This window comes from Arachis hypogaea, chromosome 1 (assembly GCF_003086295.3).
Source record: "Arachis hypogaea cultivar Tifrunner chromosome 1, arahy.Tifrunner.gnm2.J5K5, whole genome shotgun sequence".
NCBI lineage: Eukaryota > Viridiplantae > Streptophyta > Magnoliopsida > Fabales > Fabaceae > Arachis > Arachis hypogaea.
In genome coordinates this window covers 48973922-48982773 of record NC_092036.1, presented here as the reverse complement: position 1 = coordinate 48982773, position 8852 = coordinate 48973922, and the positions used below count along the sequence as shown (strand labels likewise).

At 40.2% G+C, this 8852-nt stretch overlaps 1 non-coding gene across 1 annotated transcript; it reads right to left on the bottom strand.

The window, feature by feature from the left end:
• Positions 1-866: 866 nt before the first annotated feature.
• Positions 867-970, bottom strand: LOC112715624 (small nucleolar RNA R71). The gene has a single exon (XR_003159872.1). It is a non-coding gene; the product is annotated as a small nucleolar RNA R71 (small nucleolar RNA).
• Positions 971-8852: the final 7882 nt, after the last annotated feature.

Below are 8852 nucleotides of genomic sequence, written 5' to 3'. Positions count from 1 at the left end.
CTTTCCTCTCCCTAATTTTCGAAAATTACCTCCCTCTTTTTCAAAATTCTTTTAATTAACTAATTGTTTTAAATTTTAATTTTAATTTTATTTCTTCCTTCAATTTTCGAAAATCACTAACTCTTTTTCAAAAATTAATTTTCGAATTCTCTCCCTCTCATCTTCTTATATTTATTTATTTATTTACTAACACTTCTCTTCATCTCAAGAATCTGAACCTATCTTTACCCTTGTGTTTGGATTCTCACCTTTTCCTTCTTCTACTAACATAAAGGAATCTCTCTACTATGGTAAAGAGGATCCCTATTATTATTTTCTGTTCCCTTCTTTTTCATATGAGCAGGAGCAAGGACAAGAATATTCTTGTTGAGGCAGATCCTGAACCTGAAAGGACTCTGAAGAGGAAACTAAGATAAGCTAAATTACAACAATCCAGAGACAACCTTACAGAAATTTTCAAAAAGGAAGAGGAGATGGCAGCCAAAAATAATAATGCAAGGAGGATGCTTGGTGACTATACTACACCTACTTCCAAATTTGATGGAAGAAGCATCTCAATCCCTGCCATTGGAGCAAACAATTTTGAGCTGAAACCTCAACTAGTTGCTCTACTGCAACAGAACTGCAAGTTCCATGGACTTCCATCAGAAGATCTCTACCAGTTTTTAACTGAGTTCTTGCAGATCTGTGAGACTGTTAAGACTAATGGAGTAGATCCTGAAGTCTACAGGTTCATGCTTTTCCTTTTTGTTGTAAGAGACAGAGCTAGAATATGGTTGGATTCACAACCTAAAGATAGCCTGGACTCATGGGATAAGCTGATCGCGGCCTTCTTGGCTAAGTTCTTTCCTCCTCAAAAGCTGAGCAAGTTTAGAGTGGATGTTCAAACCTTCAAACAAAATGATGGTGAATCCTTCTATGAAGCTTGGAAAAGATACAAGCAGATGACCAAAAGGTGTCCTCCTGACATGCTTTCAGAATGGACCATTCTGGATATATTCTATTATGATCTGTCTGAGTTCTCTAAGATGTCATTGGACCATTCTGCAGGTGGATCCATTCACCTAAAGAAAACACCTGCAGAAGCTCAAGAACTTATTGACATGGTTGCAAATAACCAATTCATGTATACTTCTGAGAGAAATTCCGTGAATAATGGGACGCTTCAAAGGAAAGGAGTTCTTGAAATTGATGCTCTAAATGCCATATTGGCTCAGAACAAAATGTTGACTCAGCAAGTCAACATGATTTCTCAAAGTCTGAATGGATGGCAAAATGCATCCAATAGTACTAAAGAGGCGTCTTCCGAAGAAGAAGCTTATGATCCTGAGAACCCTGCAATAGCAGAGGTAAATTACATGGGTGAACCTTATGGAAACACCTAAAATTCATTATGGAGAAATCATCCAAATTTCTCATCGAAGGATCAACAAAAGCCTCAACAAGGCTTTAATAATGGTGGAAGAAATAGGCTCAGCAACAGCAAGCCTTATCCATCATCTTCTCAGCAACAGACAGAGAATTATGAGCAGAGCACTTCTAATTTTGCAAACTTAGTCTCTGATCTGTCTAAGGCCACTTTAAGTTTCATGAGTGAAACAAGGTCTTCCATTAGAAATTTGGAGGCACAAGTGGGCCAGCTGAGTAAGAAAGTCATTGAAACTCCTCCTAGTACTCTCCCAAGCAATACTAAAGAGAATCCAAAAAGAGAGTGCAAGGCCATAGACATAATCAACATGCCGAACCTAGGGGGGAAGGAGAGGACGTGAATCCCAATGAGGAAGACCTCATGGGACGTCTCTCAAGCAAGAAGGAGTTCTCTATTGAGGACCTAAAGGAATCTGAGACTCATATAGAGACCATAGAGATTCCATTAAACCTCCTTCTACCATTCATGAGCTCTGAAGACTATTCTTCCTCTGAAGAGGATGAAGATGTAACTGGAGAGCAAGTTGCTCAATATCTAGGAGCCATCATGAAGCTGAATGCCAAATTGTTTGGTAATGAGACTTGGATTCAGCAAACTTTTCCTCAAAAGAGACAAGATCCTGGCAAATTCTTAATACCCTGTACCATAGGCACCATGACCTTTGAGAAGGCTCTGTGTGACCTAGGGTCAGGCATAAATCTTATGCCACTCTCTGTAATGGAGAAGCTGGGAATCATTGAGGTGCAGCCTGCCATATTCTCATTGCAAATGGTAGACAAGTCAGTAAGACAAGCTTATGGATTGGTAGAGGACGTATTGGTAAAGGTTGAAGGCCTTTACATCCTTGCTGATTTCATAATCTTAGACACTAGGAAGGAGGAGGATGAATACATCATCCTTGGAAGACCTTTCCTAGCCACAGCAAGAGCTGTGATAGATGTTAACAGAGGAGAATTAGTCCTTCAATTGAATGGGGACTACCTTGTGTTTAAAACCCAAGGGTGTTCCTCTACAACCATAGAGAGGAAGCATGAAAAGCTTCTCTCAGTACAGAGTCAAACAAGGCCCCCACAATCAAACTCTAAGTTTGGTGTTGGGAGGCTACAACCAAACTCTAAGTTTGGTGTTGAATCCCCACATCCAAACTCTAAGTTTGGTGTTGGAAGTCTACAACATTGACTTGATCACCTGTGAGGCTCCCTGAGAGCCCACTGTCAAGCTATTGACATTAAAGAAGCGCTCATTGGGAGGCAACCCAATTTTTATTTATCTAATTTTATTTTTCCTTTTATTGTTCTTTTATGTTTTATTAGGTTCATGATCATGTGGAGTCACGAAATAAATACTAAAATTAAAAATAGAATAAAAAACAGCAGAAGAAATAGCACACCCTACAGGAAGACCTTGCTGGCGTTTAAACGCCAGTAAGGAGCATTTGGCTGGTGTTCAACGCTAGAACAGAGCATGGATCTGGCGTTGAACGCCAGAAACATGCAGCAATCTGGCGTTTAAATGCTAGGATTGCACACTGAGGAAAGCTGGCGTTCAACACCAGAAACATGCTGCAGATTGGCGTTGAACGCCTAAAACAAGCATATAACTGGCGTTTAACACCAGAAACAAGCATCAATCTGGCGTTGAACGCTAGGATTGCATGCAAAAGGGTGTTTTACACGCCTCATTGGTGCAGGGATGTAAATCCTTGACACCTCAGAATCTGTGGACCCCACAGGATCTCCACCTACCTCAACTCACCCTCTCTCTCTTTTTCACACAACCCAATAAACACTCTTCACCAAAACCCTTCACCAATCACCTCAATCTCTCTTCCCCATCACCTCTTCACCACTCACATCCATCCACTCTTCCTTATAAACCCCACCTACCTTCAAAATTTAAAATCTCTTTCCCACCCAAACCCACCCTAAATAGCCAAACCTACTCCCTCTCCCTTCACTATATAAAGCCCTCTATCCTTCTTCATTTTCACACACCACAACCCTCTCTTCTTCACCTTGGCCGAAACCACACACTTCTCCCTTTTCTCCATATTTTCTTCTTCTTCTTCTTCTTCTTCTTCTTCTTCTTTCTTCTCTTGCTCGAGGGCGTGCAATATTCTAAGTTTGGTGTGGTAAAAGCATAGCTTTTTGGTTTTTTCCATAACCATTGATGGCACCTAAGGCCGGAGAAACCTCTAGAAAAGGGAAAGGGAAGACAAAAGCTTCCACCTCCAAGTCATGGGAGATGGAGAGATTCATCTCCAAAGCCCATCAAGACCACTTCTATGATGTTGTGGCCAAGAATAAGGTGATCCCTGAGGTCCCTTTTAAGCTCAAGAAAAATGAGTATCCGGAGATCCGACATGAGATCCAAAGAAGAGGTTGGGAAGTTCTGACTAACCCCATTTAACAAGTCAGAATATTAATGGTTCAAGAGTTCTATGCCAATGCATGGATCACTAGGAACCATGATCAAAGTGTGAACCCGAATCCAAAGAATTATCTTACAATGGTTCAGGGGAAATACTTAGATTTTAGTCCAAAAAATGTGAGGTTGGCGTTCAACTTGCCCATGATGCAAGGAGATGCACGCCCCTACACTAGAAGGGTCAACTTTGATCAAAGGTTGGACCAAGTCCTCATGGACATTTGTGTGGAAGGAGCTCAATGGAAAAGAGACTCCAAAGGCAAGCCGGTTCAATTAAGAAGACTGGACCTCAAGCCTGTGGCTAGAGGATGGTTGGAGTTCATCCAACGCTACATCATCCCCACTAGCAACCGATCCGAAGTTACTGTGGATCGGGCCATCATGATTCATAGCATCATGAATGGAGAGGAAGTAGAAGTTCATGAAGTCATCTCCCTTGAATTCTACAAAATAGCCGAAAAGCCCTCCACCATGGCAAGGCTAGCTTTTCCTCATCTTATTTGCCATCTATGTTACTCAGCTGGGGTTATCATAGAAGGAGACATCCCTATTGAGGAGGATAAGCCCATTACTAAGAAGAGGATAGAGCAAACAAGAGAGCCCACTCATGGATCCCAAGAGACGAATGAGGAAGCTCATCACCAAGAAATCCCAGAGATGCCCCAAGGGATGCACTTTCCTCCTAACAACTATTGAGAACAACTCAACACTTCTCTAGAAGACTTGAGTTATAATATGGATCAATTAAGGGTGGAACATCATGAGCACTCCATCATTCTCCATGAAATTAAAGAAGATCAAAGAGCAATGAGGGAGGAACAACAAACGCAAGGAAGAGACATAGAAGAGCTCAAGGACATCATTGGTTCTTCAAGAAGAAAGTGCCACCATCACTAAGGTGGATTCATTCCTTGTTCTTATTTCTCTTTTTTTCGAATTTTATGCTTAATGTTTATCCATATTTGTGTCTTTCCTACATGATCATTAGTATGTAGTAACTATGTCTTAAGGTTATGAATAATTACATGAATCCTTCACCTCTCTTAAATGAAAAATGTTCCTAATTCAAAAGAACAAGAAGTACATGAGTATCGAATTTATCCTTGAAATTAGTTTAATTATATTGATGTGGTGACAATACTTTTTGTTTTTTGAATGAATGCTTGAACAGTGCATATTTTTTGATCTTGTTGTTTATGAATGTTAAAATTGTTGGCTCTTGAAAGAATGATGAACAAAGAGAAATGCTATTGATAATCTGAAAAATCATGAAATTGATTCTTGAAGCAAGAAAAAGCAGTGAAAAAAAGCAAAAGCTTGCGAAAAAAAAGAGAGAGAAAGAAAAAGAAAAAGCAAGCAGGAAAAGCCAATAGCCCTTAAAATCAAAAGGCAAGGGTAAAAAAGATCCAAGGCTTTGAGCATCAATGGATAGGAGGGCCCAAGGAAATAAAATCCAGGCCTAAGCGGCTAAATCAAGCTGTCCCTAACCATGTGCTTGTGGCATGCAAGTTCAAGTGAAAAACTTGAGACTGAGTGGTTAAAGTCATGATCCAAAGCAAAAAGAGTGTTCTTAAGAGCTCTGGACACCTCTAACTGGGGACTTTAGCAAAGCCGAGTCACAATCTGAAAAGGTTAACCCAGTCATGTGTCTGTGGTATTTATGTATCCGGTGGTAATACTGGAAAACAAAGTGCTTAGGGCCACGGGCAAGACTCATAAAAGTAGTTGTGTTCAAGAATCAACATACTTAACTAGGAAAATCAATAACACTATCTGAAATTCTAAGTTCCTATAGATGCCAATCATTCTAAACTTCAAAAGATAAAGTGAGATGCCAAAACTGTTCAGAAGCAAAAAGCTACAAGTCCCGCTCATCTAGTTAGAACTGATATTCATTGATATTTTGAGATTTATAGTATATTCTCTTCCTTTATCCTATTTGATTTTCAGTTGCTTGGGGACAAGCAACAATTTAAGTTTGGTGTTGTGATGAGCGGATAATTTATACGCTTTTTGGCATTATTTTTAGGTAGTTTTTAGTAGGATCTAGCTACTTTTAGGGATGTTTTCATTAGTTTTTATGCTAAATTCACATTTCTGGACTTTACTATAAGTTTGTGTATTTTTCTATGATTTCAGGTATTTTCTGGCTGAAATTGAGGGATCTGAGCAAAACTCTGATAGAAGGCTGACAAAGGACTGCTGATGTTGTTGGATTCTGACCTCCCTGCACTTGAAATGGATTTTCTGGAGCTACCAAACTCCAAATGGCGTGCTCTCAATGGCGTTGGAAATTAGACATCTAAAGCTTTCCAGAAATATATAATAGTCCATACTTTATTCGTGATTAGATGATGTAAACTGGCGCTCAACGCCAGTTCCATGCTGCATTATGGAGTCAAACACCAGAAACACGTCACGAACCAGAATTGAACGCCAAAAACACGTTACAACTTGGTGTTCAACGCCAAAAGAAGCCTCTGCATGTGTAAAGCTCAAGCTTAGCCCAAGCACACACCAAGTGGGCCCCGGAAGTGGATTTCTGCATCAATTACTTACTTCTGTAAACCCTAGTAGCTAGTCTAGTATAAATTGGACACTTTACTATTGTATTAGACGTCTTTTGACAATATAGTCTCTTGACCATTTGGTCTTTTTGATCATTCATGGGGGCTGGCCATTCGGCCATGCCTGGACCATCACTTATGTATTTTCAACTGTGGAGTTTCTGCACACCATAGATTAAGGGTGTGGAGCTCTGCTGTACCTCGAGTTTTAATGCAATTACTACTATTTTCTATTCAATTCAGTTTGTTCCTGTTCTAAGATATTCATTGCACTTCACCATGATGAATGTGATAATCTGTGACACTCATCATCATTCTTACCTATGAACGCGTGACTAACAACCACCTCCGTTCTACCTTAGACTGAGCACATATCTCTTGGATTCCTTAATCAGAATCTTCGTGGTATAAGCTAGAATTGATGGCGGCATTCATGAGAATTCGGAAAGTCTAAATCGTTTCTGTGGTATTCCGAGTAAGATTTAGGGATTGAATGACTGTGACGAGCTTCAAACTCGCGATTGTTGGGCATGATGACAAACGCAAAAGAATAAATGGATTCTATTCCGACATGATCAAGAACCGACAGATGATTAGCCGTGCCGTGATAGAGCATTTGGACCTTTTTCACTGAGAGGATGGGATGTAGCCATTGACAACGGTGATGCCCTACATACAGCTTTCCATGGAAAGGAGTAAGAAGGATTGAAGGAAGGCAGTAGGAAAGTAAAGATCCAACAGGGACAAAGCATCTCCATACACTTGTCTGAAATTCTCACCAATGATTTACATAAGTATTTCTATCTTTATTTTCTATTTATTTATTATTATTATTCGAAAACTCCATATCCATTTATTATCCGCTTGACTGATATTTACAAGATGACCATAGCTTGCTTCATACCAACAATCTCTGTGGGATCGACCCTTACTCACGTAAGGTTTATTACTTGGACGACCCAGTGCAATTGCTGGTTAGTTGTGCAAAGTTGTGAAGAAAGTGCTGAGTTAGTAGATGCGCATACCAATTTGAATGCCATTATTAGAGATCACAATTTTGCCTATCAACCACTCTGCTGGTGGAACTCTTCATCTGAAAATGCCTATAGAAGCCCAGGAACTCATTGAAATGGTTACAAATAACCAGTTCATGTACACTTCTGAAAGAAATCATGTGAATAATGGGACGACTCAGAAGAAAGGAGTTCTTGAAATTGATACTCTGAATGCCATATTGGCTCAAAACAAAATATTGACTCAGCAAGTCAATATGATTTCTCAGAGTCTGATTGGAGTGCAAGCTAAAGAAGCCTCCTCTGAAGGTGAAGCTTATGACCCTGAGAATCCTGCAATGGAAGAGGTGAATTACATGGGAGAAGCCTATGGAAACACCTATAATTCTTCATGGAGGAATCACCCAAATTTCTCATGAAAAGATCAACAGAAGCCTCAACAAGGCTTCAATAACAATAACGGTGGGAGAAATAGGTTTGGCAATAGCAAACCTTTTCCATCATTTTCTCAGCAACAGACAGAGAATTCTGAACAGAGCATCTCTGGCTTAACAAACATAGTCTCTGATTTATCCAAGGTCACTCTCAGTTTCATGACTGAGGCACGGTCCTCCATCAGAAATTTGGAGGCACAAGTGGGTCAGCTGAGTAAAAGAGTTACTGAAACTCCTCCTAGCACTCTCCCAAGCAATACAGAAGAGAATCCAAAAAGAGAGTACAAGGTCATCCACACGTCCAACATGGCCGAACCTGTAAATGAGGGAAAGGCAGTGATTCCCAGTGAGGAAGACCTCATGAGACGTCCACTGACCACTAGGGAGTTCCCTCATGAGGAACCAAAGGAATTTGAGACTCATATAGAGACCATAGAGATTCCACTAAACTTCTTATTACCATTCATGAGCTCTGATGAGTATTCTTCCTCTAAAGAAGATGAAGTTGTTACTGAAGGGAAAATTGCTCTGTATCTAGGAGCAATCATGAAGCTGAATACCAAATTATTCGGTAATGAGACTTGGGAGGATGAACGTCCATTGCTCATTAATGAACTAAATGCCTTGGCTCAGCTGAAGATACCTCAAAAGAAACCAGATCCCAGAAGGTTCTTAATACCTTGCACCATTGGCACTATAACCCTTGAGAAGGCTCTGTGTGACCTGGGGTCAAGTGTAAACCTCATGCCACTCTTTGTAATGGAGAAACTAGGGATCTTTGAGGTACAAGTTGCAAGAATCTCACTAGAGATGGCAGACAAATCAAAAAAATAGGCTTTTGGACTTGTAGAGGATGTTTGGTAAAGGTTACATCCCTACTGATTTCATAATCCTAGACACTGGGAAGGATGAGGATGAATCCATCATCCTTGGAAGACCCTTCCTAGCCACAGCGAAGGATGTGATTGATGTAGACAGAGGA